This window comes from Chiloscyllium punctatum, chromosome 10, assembly GCF_047496795.1.
Source record: "Chiloscyllium punctatum isolate Juve2018m chromosome 10, sChiPun1.3, whole genome shotgun sequence".
NCBI classification, from domain to species: Eukaryota; Metazoa; Chordata; class Chondrichthyes; order Orectolobiformes; family Hemiscylliidae; genus Chiloscyllium; species Chiloscyllium punctatum.
The window spans coordinates 80,253,772-80,272,894 of NC_092748.1; the positions used below are offsets into that span (position 1 = coordinate 80,253,772).

The window sequence follows — 19,123 nt, forward strand, 5'->3', positions numbered from 1 at the left end:
GAGATTGGTCGGTCGCTGCGGCAAAGAGCAAGATGACAGCAGCCTGTGTTGCTTGCCTGGTGCCAGGGTACAGGAGACATTTGCTCAAATCCGAAGCAGAAATTAAAGAGGAAGGAAGGGATTAGTGTCATAGTCCACCATTTTGATGTGGTTTGTTTCTATTCTCGTCTCTGATATTCTGTGCTCCTCTTTTCTCTTGTTATCCAAAATTTGATCGCTCTTCTAACCCTTTTAGCAGGCTAATCACATTAGAACCACGCTCCAACTGTAAGTGCTGGGGAACAGTGTTGGTCTCGGAGTAATAGCTGGGGTGTGATTACAAAATGGTTGTAACCAAATCACTTTAGAAATTTTCATTATACTGAGCAGGAAAAACAAGTAGAATTTTTATATTGTTATTAATGTTGAAAATTGCTGCAAGGTGCTTAAGTAGCAGTATTAGTTACTTCTGTTTTCCACAGGGCATGATCAAAACAAACAGGATTTTGTTAATTTTCTTCTTCATTTCTCTCATGTACAAAACCACCCAAAGGCAGCCCTTTTCTTCCCTGCTTTGCATCCAGCAGCTCATCCTTATGATTATTTCTGTGACAAGGTAGCTTTATATGTCAGCATTACCTTAATAAGTCTCAAAATCTCCTACCAGGAGAACTTGTTCTCTGTGATGTGAATTTAAATCGGCTGGGGTGGGGTTGGCAGTGGGGGCAGGAAGATGTTCACATAACTCTCAATCATTTTTTTTGTTGTTCCACTATTCCGAATTTGAAGGCTGGTGCTTTCTCAACATCAAACTGGTAATCCTTAAAAATATGTTACTGTGCAGCTGTTAAATAAGTGAAGTCACTCAATCAGTCAAATAGTGATAACAGTTTCAAAGAGTTATTACGGTGCAGACGAAAGGTGTTCAGCCAAATATCTCCCCAAGAAAGTGAGGAAACTAAAGTCTTGAGAAACAAATCCAATGTTTGTTATAACTTGTACAAAAACTGGTTAGTAATGAAACCAGAAATAGCTTTGTTTTTTCTGGCATTAGATTTATTAATCATTTTAAATACAGGGAAAATAAAAATTGCTGAACAAACAATGACATGAGGCTTGGAGAGATAACAGATCTTTCAAGTAGTTCACTCTTTATTTATTTATAGAGCCCACAAATGCAGTAAACTCCTTAACATTAATCAGAAGGGGGTAGTTGATCTCTGATCAATTTCTAAAAATTTTTTTTAACAATTATATCTCAGTCTCCACTTATTGAAACATTATCCATCTTCAACACATAATAGGAAAGCACATCTTTTATTACTTTCTCTTAAATCTCTTGCACCTGATCCTGAAATCATTAGTGTTGATTTTAATTTGCAGAAGTTTACATTAAGGAGGTGCTAATGGTGTCAATACTTGCCATGATTGCTAAGATCTTTTACTATTGTTGTAGCATAGAACTTTGTCTATTTGCCACCATCATCATCATTTGGTATAAGTTGCAAGGTTGTCAAGCACCTCGTACTCAAACCAACAAAGGGAAGGAGCTAATGTCAAGTCAGACAAAGGAAAACATTATATCATACAAACTATGGTGGAATGATTGGAGGAAGCAGTCAAATAACTTTACTCCAGGGTGTTAGCATTCAACATCATGCATGGCCTTTATTTCAAAGGAAATGGTTAATAAAACTAAGGAGGTTTTGCTAAAACAATACAAGAGACTAGTCAGATCACAGCTGAATGCAGTGTATAGTTTTGAGCCCTTTATCTAGGGAAAGATAAAGGTAATGGAAAAGTTGTCATAATTCCAGAGGACCATAGGACTGGTCTATCATTTGACAGAGATGGTTGGTGGTGAGTTTAACCTGAGGATCACAATACCTCAGGTGAGATACAAGATGAGAGCATGAAACCTTCATGGTTACCTCAGCCAGTACAGGAATGGAGCCCAAGCTGTTGACATCACTCTGAATTGCAAACCTGCTGTCCAGCCAACTAAACTAATTAACCTCCATGAAGGAAAGCTATACTGGCACTGGAGGAACTCCACAGAAGGTTCAGTGGGTTAATAACAGGTATGGAAGGACTTTATTATTAGGAGAGGTTGAGCAGATTGGGTCTGCACCCGTTGGAATACAGACAAATGAGAGGTGACCTTATTGAAACATAGGTGATTCTTAGAAGACTTGACAGATTGGATATGGAAAGGTTATTTCCTGTTATGGGCGAGTACAAGACCAAATGGCATAACCTCAGAATAAGGGGTCACCATTTAAGACAGGGATGAAGAGAAATCTCTTCTCTCAGAGTCGAGTGAATCTGTGGAATTCTTTACCTCAGAAGTATGTTGAAACTGTATTGTTAAGTATTTTCAAGGCTGAGTTAGATATATTTTCATCAGTAAAGGAATTAATATTTAAAGAGAAAAGACAGGAAAGTGGAGTTCAGCGTCTTCAGACCAGCATAATCTCATTGTGAATGGTGGGGAAGACTTGATGAATAAGTAGGTAAAAACAATGACTGCAGATGCTGGAATACAGATTTTGGATTAGTGGTGCTGGAAGAGCACAGCAGTTCAGGCAGCATCCGAGGAGCAGTAGCCTGGTTCTGCATTCCATCATAGGGTCATAAGGTCTTATGAAGTCATTGAAGAGAAGTCTACATCTATGCATTTGCACTTTCCATTGAGAAATTTGTTTAACGATTAGCCTTAAGAGCTCGCAAGCAAACAAGAGGAATGCTGGAGAAATACAATAGGTCTGGCAGGTTCAATGGAGAGAGAAAAGTAGACTTAATGTTACGAGTCCAGTATGACTTTTGTTCGGAACTAGCTGGGAATCAACATGAGAAGTTTTACTGAAATTGCCTCTTCCCAGGTACTGAAGTCAATGGCAGTGGCCCCAACATCATCTTAATTAAGGAACAAATTACTGCAGCTGCTGGAATCAGTACTGAAAACAAAAACTGCTGGAAATCACAGCAGGTCAGGCAGCATCAGTGGAGAGAGAGCAAGCATCTTGAGTCTAGATGACTTTGTCAGAGCTCTGCCTGACCTGCTGTGATTTCCAGCATTTTTTGGTTTCAGTATTATCTTAATTGAAATCAGTTAAACTGAGCACACTTTTGCACTTGGGACCCATCAGATTTGATGGGCTCTGCACTAATGTACAGTAATAAATGCATCCACCTTGCAACGCACTGCAATCATAATGAGTTTTGCTCTTTTGTGAGCATTTTAAAGTGTGTACCCATCTTTCGGTTGTGTTGCTAAAACTTAAAGATAGGCACCAAGTTTTTGGATTGCTTGATATAGTGTATATTGGGTGGCACAGTGGTTAGCACTGCTGCCTTGCAGTACCAGAGACCTGGGTTCAAATCCTGCCTCGGGTGACTAAGTGTGTGGAGTTTGCATGTTCTCTGTGTGGGTTTCCTCCCACAGTCCAAAAATGTGCAGGTTAGGTGAGCTGGGCATGTTAAATTGCCTGTAGTGTTAGGTGTAGGGGAACGGGTGTGGACTTGTTGGGCTGAAGGGCCTGTTTCCACAATGTAAGTAATCTAATTGCATTTTTGTTACTTTCACCAGCATAAAACAAGAGTGATGATGAACAAGCAACGCTTTAAAACATTCTGCATTCTTACTAATCCAAAACTGGGATACATTTGTACGTAATGCTCGCAACCTATGTGTTTTGCCACAATACTTGTCATGCTTTAAGGGTTTAAATATGGTATTATTTCCTAGTTCTTGCATTTTGTTGTATACTGGGATGTGAAAGTATTTACTCTTGCTGATTATTATTTATTCAAATTGATTGGAGTAACTTCAAACACAACTGGTAATTGAATGATGCGAAGACTTTAATTCTATGATGATTTTATTTAATGGCTCTTAAGCTTCAGAGAAGGGTGATTAAAGAAATTCTTAAGGGAATTCACAACTTGCAATCCATGAAAAGAAAAGCACAGAAGTATGACATTAGCACCTGTAACTGCCTAATGGCAGAAGTCTGAAAGATGTTTCACTTGCTTAATGATGAATGCAAAGAGGCATTAGGAATTACTTTTGCTGTACAAGCAGAACTATCACTGAATAAAATTAACTAGATTCCAGAAGAGGAATTAGCCTTTAAAGATTAATTGCTACAGAGCATTGCACTCTTCAGTTTTAGTGCAAATAGAAAGAACAAGTGGAACAAAGCCACCTCATATAACCGCTAACGCAGAACATTATTAGTAGTCTCCACATTAATTCTGGGTTTAAATAGGATTGCATTACAATATGCAAAATCATGCAAGTTAATAGGTCTTAGATCCTGAAATTAATTCACAACTTCATGAACTGAATAATATGACATTTATAGCAAATGGACAAACATAGAATTTCATGGCTTTGTTATAATAGAACTCGAAGAAAGTGAGAACTGCAAAGTTGAGAGAGGAGGAGAACTTCTTCAAGGTAGGAATTTCAGATGAAGGGCTTATGCCTGAAACATTCCTTCTCCTGTTATTTCCTGAAGAAGGGCTTATGCCCGAAATGTCGATTCTCCTGCTCCTCAGATGTTACCTGACCTGCTGTGCTTTTCCAGCACCACACTCACGACTTAAAATAGAACTCATGTGATACTGTGATTGATTCTCTACATAAAATACATTTCATACAATGCCATTGCAAATCTGCTTATTTAAAAAAAGTTTTACATTCATGGTGAACATGCAAAATGGAGTCAACTGGAAGAAGTATTGTTAGTCCTATGTAACAGTTTAACTACCATATCCTTTATCATACTCTATTCCCTTCTATAGTCAGTTTCTTCATATACTATATTTCAGCCCTGAAAACTTGATCTTGGCCTTTTCTCATGTCAGAGTTTTGTCTTGGGCTCAGGACACATGGGCCAAGTCTTTTTGCAACTTCCAAGACAGAAATCAAGCTGTGAACCAATCAGCAGTCAATCCGTGGTAGTTGTTAGACTGGCTTGCTATTCCAGGCTTTTCTTCAGTTCAACTTGACCATCTGACATGGTGGACTCTGAACGCAGAAGATTATTTATGTATTCTGTATTAATAGCCCAGTGACATTATCACTGAACCATCAACTCCCCCTACTTTTGACAGCAGTATCTTCAAAAAGTGGGGAATTCAGCGATAGTGAGACCATTGAATGTCAAAGTAAGAAGCTAAGAGAGAAATATGGAGTGAATGTGAACCATCACACATTGTTTCTCAGTGAAGGTGGAAAAAGGATCAATACTCATGAGATGTATGTCAGAAAGGTGGTTCATAACTGAAATTGCAAATGAGAATGCAGTCTTCCTTGCAAGGCAGACCCACAGAGAAGAAATACCTTTCTGGTCATTTATGATACTCGCTGAAAGAGATTTGCAAGAATATTTTAATTACAGATTGTGCTATGACTGGCAATTAAAGTAACACCAATCTGTCAATATGTTTATTATCTCTGCCGAAAAAAGGATTGTGGATCAAAATGTCTCTAACGTGCATCTTAATTTTGAAATACCTTTAATCAAATGTATAAATCCAGATGGCATTAATGTTTTGATACTGACTGCTCTCTGTCATTATACCAAGAATCACACAACACCAGGTTAGAGTCCAACCGGATTATTTGGAAGTACTAGCTTTCAGAGTGCTGCTCCTTCGTCAGGTAGTCCACTATTACACATGGGGACACCACCCACCATGTTCGCAGCAGCTACTCATGTGACTCATACTGGATTAGTAGTACTGGAAGAGCACAGCAGTTCAGGCAGCATCCAACGAGCAGCGAAATCGATGTTTCGGGCAAAAGCCCTTCCTGCTGTGCTCTTCCAGCACTACTAATCCAGTATTTGGTTTTCAGCATTTGCAGTCATTGTTTTTACCTCATGTGACTCAGTCAACTTTGTCGATCTCAAACACTGGAGGCAAGGATGCCCAGAGGCATGGTACATTGGTGAGACTGTCGGGTGACTGTCTTCCAAGGTGGATTTCGGAATACGCAACAATACAGAGTGGCCAAGCAGAGGCTGATAGCTAAATTCGGTACCCATGAGGATGACCTCAACAAGGACCTTGGGTTCATGTCACAATACAAGTGACCTCACTACACTATACACTCTCACATCCACACCCACACTCACACACAAGTACACATACACACACTCAAATGCACGCACACACTCATACTCCCATTCTCTCCCACACAAACTCTCTCTCTCTCTCTCTCTCTCTCTCCCCTACACATGCACGCACACACACATGTAAGTCTATGGAGTGAACTTGCATTTGCAGAATTGTATTTGCAGATGCATTCTATTTTGCTCAAAGAGCACACAGCCTGCAGGCAGTAAGTGTACACAGTCAATCCATGTGACATTTTATAAATTCCTACTTTGGAAATAGCACCAGTCTGACTCAAGATTGGAACACAGACAGACTCTAACTTCATACCTTTAATGCATTGTCTGAGCTGAGATGTCACCTTTTTTTTTATAAAACCTTAAGTTATCTTGGGAATGTGACTTGAAAGAAGTTCTGGGATTTATATATTAATGAATAGAAACCTGCAACCCATTCTACAAGATGAAAGACTTAACAGCAACCTAGGTTTGTTCAATATATTGTATCAGTTGCATGACAATATGATCTTGTTATATAAATTGTGTGCCTTATGATCCTGCCTAACTAGTTACCTGATGAAGGAGCAGCACTCCAAAAGCTAGTACTTCCAAAAAAACCTGTTGGACTATAACCTGTTGTGTGATTTTTGACTTTGTCCATCCCAGTCCAACACCAGCACCTCCACATTATTATAATAAGAAACATTATTCAAACTACACTAGTATGCAAAACAGTAACAGAACTATATTAACTAAGCCTTATGTTCAAATAATTCAAAAATAAAAAGACAGAGGAATGAATTTTTCCCTGAGATTAACATCTTGATTGTCAGCATGAATTCCCAAGATTTAGGAGTCTCTCTCTCTCTCTCTCTCTCTCCCTCTCTTTCTCTCACACACACACTCACTCTAGTTTTCGGAGTATATGTATAGCACGGGATTTAGGTAATCACATTGTGTGAAACCCAAAGGATACAGACCATACCAGTTTGGCAAAGGCATGTTTGAGTGAATCTGTTTTGGATAAAAGGGTACCCTTTGGAAAGATAATGTTCCTTGTGGATATGGTCCCTGGGCACCTTAGTTGAGATGGAGTGAGTGAGGCAGCAGTCACATGCCCTTAGGGAGGTCATGTACTTTTGTTGAGGTGAGACTATGAGTTGGCAATGAGTTGGCATAGGGAGTGAAAAGAAAAGGGTAGTTATAGAGCATATTTTAGCATGGACTAAAATAGGAAGAATAAAGGGCAACAGTCATAGGTACAGCACCATAGGTTGGCATAGGAAGTAAAACTATCTATGGGCATTGGATAAAGGGGCATAGGTGTTATGAAAGCCACAAAGTTGGGCAAAGGGAAATAGAGTGGCATGGAAAATATGAAGTGTCATAGGATGGCATGGATGGCACACAGGAATTCTGTGTGAGACGGAGAGGTGTAACAATGTGGGTCAGTGTGATGTTTTTGGTCCTTTTTGCTATTAAGATACAGTCTAATGCCATTGCAAGCAGGAAGCCTTATGACTAGCTTATGTTCACAGCCATCGACATACCATCTTTGTTATGGGGTCACCAGGTTTGCTCCCAGAAACCTCCAACATCCTCAACTAAAATTTGACTTTCTAGGTCAGAAATTCCATAAGTGGAAAATCAGGATACCTTTCCTAATTCAGCTGGAGATTAAGAAGAATCGTTCTGTCAGAGTGTTGTGAACATGTCAAATCTTTATCCCACAGAACAAGTTCAATGAATAGTTTTAACCCGGAATTAGATCCTTGATCTGCAAGGGAGTTGTGGGTAATTGAGGGAAAGCAGTGAGGTGAAATTAAGGCCACAGTCAAGATTGCTAAAGATTTTATTGAATAGTGGAGGTGGCTGAATGATCTTTACCTGTTCCTGTTTATTATGTTCTCATGGTTCCCCAGCCCTTAGGGAGGTCATGTACTTTTGTTGAGGTGAGACTATCACCTACGTTAGGATTACAAATATTTGATAAGAATGTGCCTAAAAATGCACCAATGTATTAGAATGATCAAAGCTGTCAAACAGCTTAGAATACAAACATTTGCTTTCATAAATGATTAGTTAAAGAAATTTAAATGTACTGCATGTTTTTGAAATCATTTCAAGTGTTTTGTTTGAAATAATGACATCCATAGTAGAGACAAAACCACATCAGAATGGCTCCTAAAGTTTGCACACATTTGGATACTCAATGAGTTGGCATAGAGAGTGAAAAGAAAAGGGTAGTTATACAGCATATTTTGGTATGAACTAAAATAGGAAGAATAAAGGGCAACAGTCATAGGTCATATCATGTTTAATCAAAAAAGAAATGAGGTTTGTGAACAGGTACATTATTAACATGAAAGTCTCCCATTTGGGGACCTTTCAATTGTGTTGGTCTGAATTATATGTCCAAAAGTTGTCACTGCAAAGTTAATTGAGACATGAAATGAAGACAGTTTCATATTAATTTATTATGTGGATATTCCTATCATACTACTTTCATCTGATGTTTCCATGGAACATAATAGACAAACATGCCAGGACCTGCATATGAAAATTTTTCGTCAGCCAATTCATAGTGCTATACAGAAATCACATTTACTGCGAATGAACCAGTACATACATGTTTGAGTGCAAATATTACAGTCGGTCATACACTTCATAAATTAAATGTGGTCACATTTCTGTCAAAAGAGAATAACCAAGGTAATCAGTTTTCACTAGCAACTAATCATGCGCAATAGGTTAGATATTTGTTCATTCCTACTTCATATATGGAAAATCTATCTCATTTACAACACTTAGAAGCTGAAAAAACAGTAAGAAATATAATACTTAGTTTAAATATTTGTAAACAACTTGAAATCTGAAGGACAGTACAAAATGTGTATAGATCTTTTCAGTATGCTCTATACTAATAGATATCATATGAGGATATAAATCAGAAGAACTCCTTGTATAACATAAAAAAACACAAAATACCAGAGTTACTCAGCAAGTGTTTTAGTATTAGTGAAGAGAGAAACATTTTAAGTCCAAATATTCTTCTTCAGAATTCATTTCATAGTCCACAGTATTTCGCTTTTACTTCAGTAGAAGTGTTTCTTTGCCACTTCCTTTGCTATTTGGTTGATTGAAGCAGAATTGTGGAAAAGGCCGTAAATTACATTGGATTGCCTTTCATCAGTTTAAAAGGGATGTCCTCTGTCATTGCCTTTGCAGTTAACACTGGCTGGCAATTAAAATCACCCTCAAAAAATCTTACAGTTAAGTGTCATTTTTGGTGAGGTTAGAAAGCAATAATAGATTCTTCTGTAGGCTTGGACCCCTGAAGCAGCCAGTGGTCCTGTGAACTGTTGAATTGAATTGATCTGGAGTGAACATATAAAAGATGTATTGACCAAAAGATTCCTGTAACTGGTCAATGAATGTCACTCACTATTAGTTAAACTTGGCCTTCTCTGTTTAGTCTCCTCATACTTTGCACCACAAGTGGTGGAAGTCAGACATCTGAAAGAAATGGCATTCTGTTTATGTCTTCTGATTCCAAAAGTTAAAATAATCACACTTGCTAAAGGTTCATCGAGTGTAATTCTGAGTCTCTCCATGAGTCTAGTGGACTGATCTATTGTTGGAGGGCACCTGACTGCAGGGCAGCAGCAAATTTGGCATCTTGGATGCACAGTTGTGTAATGGTAAGTTCCTAACTTGTTATTAATAGGCAATCAATGTCACATGATCTTTGCAGGACTTGGTGAGCAGGGTGAGAAGGTACAGTAGGCATTGTGTACCATCTGCAAAATACACTGCAGCAACCCATGCAGGCTTTTTTTGATGGAGCTTCCACACCCACAAGGGGCAAAGAAAGAAAAGACATTGGACCACAACCTGCAAGATCTCTTTGGGTAACAACACCATCCTTATTTGGAACTGTATTGCCTTTCCTTACCACTGAGTCAAAATCCTTAGCTTCATTCCTAAAAGTACCCTGGGTGTATATACACCACAAGGACTTCAGTGGTTCAAGAAGGCAGCGCACCGTCACCTTTTCAAAGATCATTTTGGATGGGTCATAAATGCAAGACAAACAAACCATGCCCATATTCTGTGAATGAATAAAAGAAAGTAACTCTGTATCTCCTTAGCTAACTAGATTGTAGCATTGTCAGGTGTACAATGTAAGGTTTGAACAAGGAAATGAAGGTTTCAATGGTGAAGCCAATATTAAATCTATTGCAGCTAGGGAAGTAAAGGATATCTTAAAAGAGAGAAAAAAAACAATTAAAATGAATGTAATTTTTAAAAAATCCAACAGTGAAAGGCTAAAAGAATATGATTCCACACATCAGTAAATTTTCTTGTCAGTTATGTTGACATATTACATTGTAAGACTAGGTACTTGGCTTGAATTAGTATGGCTTAACCATCTGAGATGGGTTTACTCCATATCCACAGTGCAAGCACAGGAACTTTAAGCTACTCACTGTGCGTAAGAGGAGATCCATGCAGTGAGACATTGTTTCATACTGTTAATAGTTGAGCTGTGGATTTACAGTAATGACTTCTTAAGTTCTGCACTTAAGTTCACATTCACCCTCGCCTGAAGTCACAGTAGCATCTGTTTTAAAAAAGTAGTGCAATAAGCATTGGCATTAATTCAACAGCAACTTATTGACTATTGCTTTTAACAAAACCAATGAGGCGTCTTAGCCTTTAGTTGATGGTATAAAATGGGAAAAATTGGAAAAGCCAGCAATATGAATCCCTGAATTTCCTTTCCAGGTTGGCATCTCTCCTGATTGCCCATTTTACATCATTTCACAAAATTTAACATTATTCCCAAGCATTCTTATTAGTGCTGGAACTAAACCTCTGTTTCTTGATTCTTTGACAGAAAATGTCCTGTTCCTGTTTACTGGTTGACTCCTGTACCTATTTTGATCAAGCTTCCATCTTCAGTCTTCTTTCTGGGTACTTAGAAGTTGAATAATGGAAAAATTTTCCAATTTGACATGAGGCTACAAATCTTATTCACAGTTGCAATGTCAAATATTTTTAATAGTTAGCTTTCTGCCAATGGTATATTTACTTGTTTGAAGCACAAATATATAATTTCATATAGAGCTGATGTTGATATAGAAACTGAGATTTAAAAAGAGTTTGACCTTGTATGGCTGGCTATTTAGGAGCAAAGGAAGGCATCGATGACAAAAGAAAGCAGAGGTGAAATGGCTCACAGAATAGAAGGATTAAAATTAATTTAGCAGCTGGGGTTAGTTGTGTGAAATCCACATTAATTGCTATATACACTGAGGACTTGCCACATTATTATCTTCTAATATTGGCAAAGATTTGCAGGACGTTAATCATAAAAGAAAATTGGAGCTCAGAACAAAGTGGAACTTAAATTTCCATATCAAATACTGTGCATTAAAACATTAACAGAAATATATAAGAAATTTGCATGTTCATTATTAATTGGCTTGTTCTTAAATTTAAATTCAGCATACCATAATGTTTAGGATTACAAATAAAATGAGGGCAAGTTAAAGTAACAGAGAGAAGGACTAATATCATTGAAGTCAGAACAGATCTCAACCTGGCAAATTAGAATCAAAGGTTGGCAGGTAAAACTGACTTTATAAACATGTTTTGGTTACAGTTAGATACACTCTCATAAGCAGAATGATAGGACAAGCAAAATCAGAAAATCATGAAACAGGCAGAGATTATTAAGAAACAGTAAAAGGTGGAGTAAATTGTAGGTGTAAGGTTGACAATCAAAGAGAAAACTAACCTGCATCTAGAGGAAAAAGGAAAATGAAAAACAGGACACCAACAAACTAATGTGAAAGGAAATTCAATAGGATAACTAAGTATAAAGAGAGAGTTAATAAATGAAGATAAAGAACTGCAAATGCTGAAAATCTGAAATAAAAATAGAAGATTCTGGCAAAACTCAGCAGGTTCTGGCAACACTCAGAAGGTGTGGTAGCATTTGTAGAGATGCTTAGACAATTGGACCCATGTGTTCATGTCCATGTTGCTTGGAAAGTGACTGGGCAGACTGAAAGAGTCTTTAAGGTTCTTGGGCTACATAGACAGAGGTAATGAGCACAAGAGCAGGGTTGTAATGCTGAACCTTTATAATGCTTGGAACAGGCTTCAAACAGATTATTGCTTCCATTTCTGGTCTCCTCCTTTAGGAAAGACTTGATGGACTGGAGGGGACGCAGAGGAGATTTCCCAGAATGATCTGAGGGATGATGAATTTTAGCTATATATTTGGCTGGAGAAGCTGGGATTAAGTTCCTTGGAACAAACGAAGTTAAAACTCAGTACGTATGGTGCTAGAAAAGCATATCTAGTCAGGCAGCATCCGAGAAGCAGGAGAGTCAATGTTTTAAGCATAAGTTCTTCATCAGGAATGTTGGGGGACTGGGGGCTGAGAGATAAATAGGAGGGGGTGGGGCTGGGGGTAAGCTAGCTAGGAATACGATAGGTGGATGTAAGTGGGGGTTTTGAATTGAATTGAATTGAATTTACTGTCATGTGTACCGAGGCACAGTGAAAAGCTTTGTCTTGTGAGCAATACAGGCAGATCACAGAGTTAAGTGGCACAGATAGTAAATAATAGGTAAACAGCGGCAAAAACAAAAACACAGGTACAGGGGAATGTTAAGAGTTTGTGAGTCCATTCAGTATTCTACCAACAGTAGGGTAGAAACTGTTACAAAACCGACTAGTGCGTGTGTTCAGGCTTCTGTACCTTCTCGCTAATAGGAGAGGTTGTAGAAAAACATTGCCACGGTGGGATGGATCTTTGAGAATGCTAGCAGGCTTTCTTTGACAGCGGGCCTGGTAGATAGATTTTATAGTTGGAAGGTTGTCCTTTGTGATTGTCCGGGCTGAGTTCACCACTCTCTGTAAACATCTCCCATCTTGAATGGCACATTTGCCATACCAGGTAGTGATACATGTAGATAGAATGCTCTCGATGGCGCACTTATAAAAGTTGGCAAGGGTATTTACCGTCATGCCAAATTTCCTCAGCTGCCTGAGGAAGAAGAGACATTGTTGAGCCTTTGTAACCAGTATGTCCACATGAAGGGTGTATGTTGATAGGTCTAAGTGGAGCAAATAGGTGGGAAGGAAGATGAACAGATAGGACAGTTCAAGAGGGAGGTACCAAGTTGGAGGGTTGAATCTAGGATAAAGTGGGGGGAGGGGGGAATGAGGATACTAGTGAAAGCAACATTGATTCCATGTGATTTGAGGGTCCCAAAGCAGAAGATGAGGTGTTCTTCTTCCAGTCATCAGGTGGCTAGAATGTGGCGGTGGAGGAGACCCAGGGCTTGCATGTCCTTGACGGAGTGGGAGAGGTAGTTAAGTGATCAGTCACAGGATGGTAGGGTGTTTAGTGCATGTGTCCCAGAGATGTTCCCTGAAACATTCCAGAGATTGTGTCTTGTCTCCCCAATGTAGAGGTGACCACATCAAGAGCAATGGACACAGTAGATGAGGTGTTTGGATGTGCAGGAAAATCTCGACCAGATGTGGAAGGATCCTTTTGGGCTTTGGACGGAGGTGAGGGGGTGGGGAGGTGTGCGTACAGGTTTTATACCTCTTGCAGTGGCAAGGGAAGCTGCTGGGAATGGAGGGTGTGTTGGTGGGGGGCATGGACCTAACAAGGGAGTTGTGGAGGGAATGGTCTCTTGGCCCTTTCAGACCAAAGGGGTAACCATGGATATCGCATGGGCCCCAGCCATGCCTGCCTCTTCATTGGGTACATGGAACAGTCTATTTCTGCAGTTACACCGGCACCATTCCTCACCCTTTCCTGCACTACATCAATGACCAGCACTGCCTCGTGCTCCCATGAGGAAGTTGAACATCATCTTTAAGAACACCTTCCTCTGACCTCAAATTCACCTGGACCATCTCAGATACCTCCCTTCCTGGACCTCTCCATTTCCGGTGACATACTCAACACAGACATCTACTTCAAACCCACCAACTCCCGCAGCTACTTGGACTATACCTCGTCCCACCACCGCCCATGTAAAAATGCTATCCTTTCCTCCTAATTCCTTTGCCTCCACTCCATCTTCTCCCAGGATGACCAATTCCACTCCAAAACATCCCAGATGGCCTCCTACTTCAAGGACTGCAGTTTCCCTTCCCAGGTGGTTATCTCTTCCATTTTCTACAACTCCAACCTTGAACCCCACCCCTCCAACCGCAACAATGACAGAACCCCCGGTCCTTAGATTCCACGTCACCAATCTCCAGATAAAACGCACCATCCTCTGCCATTTACACCACCTACTGTCAGACTCACTAGCAGAGATACATTTCCAATCCCACCTCTTTCAGCATTCCACAGAGACCATTCCCACTGCAAGTTCCTCATTAGCTTCACACCCCCCACCAACCCACCCTCCACTCCCGGTTCCTTCCCACAAGACATGTAAAACCCGTGCCCACACCTCCCACCCTCACCTCTATCCAAGGACCCAAAGGATCCTTCCACATCTGGCAGAGCTTTTCCTGCACCTCCAAATACCTCATCTACTATTTCCATTGCTCTTGATGTGGTCTCCTCTATATTGGGGAGACAGGACACAACTTGCAGTAAGTTTCAGAAAACACCTCTGGGACACATGCACTAAACAACCCCACTGCCCTGTGGCCAATCACTTAAATCCCCCCTCCCAATTCGCCAAGGACATGCAAGTCCTGGGCCTCCTCCACCACCAAATTTAGCCACCTGATGACTGGAGGGAGAATACCTCATCTTCTGCCTTGGGATCCTCCAATCAGATGGAATCAATATCGATTTCACCAGCATCCTCATCTCCCCTCCCCCCACCTTACACCGGTCCAATCCTCCAACTCAGCACCATCCTCTTGAATTGTCCTACCTGTCCATTTCCCTTCCCACCTATCTGCTCCACCCTCCACTCTGACCTATCTCCAAATCCCCACACCTTCATCCATCTATCACATTTCTAGTTATCTTCCTCCCAGCCTCATTCTCTTCCATTTATGCCGCAGCCCCTTTGGGAGGGGGTGAGACTGGACCTACCTCACATTCCTTATGCTTTTGCTCGAAACGTCAACTCTCCTGCTCCTCAGATGCTGCCTGACCTGTTGTGCTTTTACAGCGCCACACTTGTTGACTCTCATCTCCAGCATCTGCAGTCTTCACTTTTTCACAAAACAAGTTAAGCAGATATTTGTTTGAAATATGCAAATTTATAACATGTTTGAGTAAGGTAGACAAGGAGACATTGATCCCACAAGCTGATGGCATAATTACTAGGGGATACAGGTATAAGGTTTAGCTCAAGATTTGGACGGATCTGTTAGGAAAGAACATTTTTCATCAACATGTGGTAATGATCTGGAATTGACTGCTTAGGAAGCTCATGAAACTGGAAACAATCAATGATTTCAAAGGAAATTGGTTGGGTTTCTTGGAGGAAATACACTTACTGGGGATAGAGTGAGGGAGTAAGATTGATTGGTTCCCTCTATAGAGAAAGTGAGGACTGCTGATGCTGGGGATCAGAGCTTAAAAATGTGTTGCTGGAAAAGCGCAGCAGGTCAGGCAGCATCAAAGGAGAAGGAGAATCGATGTTTCGGGCATAAGCCCTTCTTCAGGAATTCCTGAACAAGGGCTTACGCCCGAAACATTGATTCTCCTTCTCCTTTGATGCTGCCTGACCTGCTGCACTTTTCCAGCAACACATTTTTAAGCTTCCTCTATATAGAGTTGGCAATGATTCAATGGTGAAATGGTGTCTTTCTATGCTGTAAAAGATGAACTCTTTGAGTTTAGAAAGGAGCACAGTATTACCAATGTCATCCTGAAAACCAAGGTGGTTGGAATAATAATTGAGCTGCAAACTTGTAAAGATAAGGAATTAGAAAGACTGGCTATACATAAAGTAGACTAGGAGGAATACAATTGACAAAGTGGATGAAGAAAATAAGGGAGGGAAACTGTTGAGCTGTTAGACATAATCTTCCAAACTTCCTTAGATGCTGCCAGAGGACCAGATAATTTCAAGTCTTACACACTTTTCAGAAGTTTAAGAGGATGAACCCAACGACTACACATCATCCAGTTGAATTTTAGTGGCATGAAAGTTTATAGAGTCTATGATCAGGGACTAAATTAACATTCACTTGGAGAAATGCAGATTAATTTCAAAAAGGCAGCATGGATTTGTAAATGTCAAAACATGTTTAACCAACTTAATTGAATTTTTGATGACATAAGAGAGATGTTTGTTATGGATACTACAGTTAATACAGATTTATGAAATTCCAAACGTGTGAATATGAAGAGAAGATAATTACTCAACCATTGGGAAAGAGTGTGTGTGTCGGGACCTAAGCAGCTGTTGCATGTATTTGACAAACATGCAATGGGCCATTTGGTCTCTTTCTGTGCTGTAATCATTTTATAGTTGTATAAAGTTGAATCCCAATATAGTTTTCTGGTTCACATAGTCTGTTTCAGTATTATAGGTTCTCTACGATTTGGTGTATGCTTGTAAAATCATTACAGATAAAAATAATGATGCTAAAGCAAATACACTTCAAGGCATAAAGGCACATACATATAATGAACTCTTTGTCAACTGTCCTCAGTTCAGTGTCCTTAGATTTGTTTTAACCTTGCTGTCTGCACCAAAACTGAAGTTGGAGATTGTAGATTAATGTTTGGGCAATTATAAATTTCAAATATTATTGGAATTGGAATTTTCTGATCAACTGTTTTATAATAGGATCAGAAATCACACTTTATGGGATCGCTGACACTCTTATGAAAATTGGTCATGGGTTGCAAAAGAGAAATCACATATCTGATATCAAAGCAACCAACATCGTTTAAAGAGAATGTAATTATTGGAATGATATCAGTCAAGTAGACCCCATAGTTTATGAGTTCCTGATTGGGGCAATTAATCTGGTCCAGGCAGGGAACCCTGGCTCACAAATATAAACAGAAGTGCCTTCTCGTGGGTCTGCTCCTGGGCCTGGCTAAATTGGCCGTAAACAGATCCAGGCAGCAGGCCGTGGAGGGGGTCGTTAGGGACGATTACCTGCCCCTCTTCCGCGGTTATGTTAGAGCCCGGGTATCTCGGGAGAAGGAGCATGTGGTGTCCACCAACACCCTTGAGCTGTTCAGGGAGAGGTGGGTGTCGCAGGGTGTGGAGTGTGTTATTTCCACGTCCAACTCTATCTTGATTTAATCCCTGCCCTCCCCTTCACTGTTTGATCACACAGCATTACCCTTTGATGTGAAGGGCACTGCGCTTGTCACTGGCCACTCGGGTGTTTCTTTTCTTCCTGGTGGTGGAAACTGAATAAAGATTCATGCACCCTGTTTCTTTGACTGTGTCTCACACCTGCGCACACACAACATGGGTGCGGGAGGAAAAAAAAAGAAAAAGAAAATAAGCAGGAGAAAAAAAGAAAAAAATAAATAAACAGAAGTGCCTCCGCGTGGGTCTGTTCCTGGCTGACCAAACTGGCCATAAACAGGTCCAGGCAGCTGGCCATGGAGAGGTTCATTATGGCCGAATGCCTGCCTCTATTCCATGGGTATATCAGAGCCCGGGTATCCCTGGAGAAGGAGCTCGTGGTGTCCAACGCCCTCAAGATTTTCAGGGAAAGGTGGGCACTGCAGGGAGTGGAATGTATTATTTCCCCATCCAACCCTATTTTGATTTGATTCCTGCCCTCCCCCTCACTATTTGATCACGCAGCATTGTCCTCTGAGAAGGGCACTGCTTGTCACTGGCCATTGTCGGATGTTTCCTTTCTTCCCGGTGGTGGGAATTGAATAAAGATTTATACACCTGTTGTCTTTCACTGTGTCTCACACCTGTGCACACTCAATATGTGTGCTGGGGAAAAATATAAGCACTAACACAGTTAGGCGGTAGTGTGGGGGTTTAAAAAAAAAGAAAGAAGAAAGGAAAAAAAAATAAACTGGAGTGTCAGGCATCCTGATACTCTGAGAGCTGGATCTGAGGGAGCTGGGTCAGCATCAAAGACTTTCCCTGTGTAAATGAAGGGTGACTTGGTGACAGGATACCGGCCTCTTTGGAGTTATTTCAGGGCCATGCACTCTAGCCATTTCTCTTCAAAAGTAGGAAAAATTTATAATAATTTGCAATACTGTCTTTGTTCTGCTTTGATATTGCAATTTAGTTTCAGCCAGTCACAAATTTTTCACGAAGTAAAGGTATCTTTGACATTGATCCACACTGATGCCACCATGACTGTATCTATTCCTAAAAGCTCTGTATGCATATGGTTTCTTGCTAAGAACCCTTCTCCCTCTTCACTTGTCCTCCCAGTTCTAGCATGTTATGTGTAACCTTTTCCATCTCTCAGTGATGTTTAATTCCCAGAGCAAGTCATACAATCCATCCATATTGTCAGGCATTGGCTTTTAAATCAACAAACAGCTACATCTTGGCCAGACTACCCAATGTAGACAAATATAGGAAACCATCAAAAATGCCTTTCGTTCCATTAATAGCCAGCATAAATAACCCAGAAACTAACCTGCAAGTACTTCATCGAGTTGTAGAGTTATACAGCACAGAAACAGGCCCTTCAGTCCAATCAGTCCATGCCGAATATATTCATAATTCCTTCAATTAAAGTTGGCCTTTCATTTGGTAAATGCACTTTCAGAGTGGACATTGGTTGGAGAATCTCATTTGAAAATGACATCACTGTTATTAAATCAGCTTTGCACCCTAGTTGATGTCAATGATTAATTGATCGTTTATTCTCCGAGCTGCTGGCAGTCATTATGCACACCTCATTTTTACTATTTCGTGGAACCCATCTTTAACTATTAAGATGGCATATAGTGCCTAAAGATAAGTTGTACATAGCCCAAGTTATCTCCACTACATATTCCCGTCATAATTTATGTTGTAAATTATGGATTCCTGTCTTAAGACTGTAACATGCAATGC

At 40.2% G+C, this 19,123-nt stretch overlaps 1 protein-coding gene across 2 annotated transcripts in view; it reads right to left on the minus strand.

Annotated features, from left to right (window-relative positions):
- LOC140482332 (inactive dipeptidyl peptidase 10-like) overlaps positions 1-19,123 on the minus strand; it is a 1,704,473-nt gene that overhangs the window by 1,595,357 nt on the left and 89,993 nt on the right. The gene's annotated exons all lie outside the window — the stretch shown is intronic.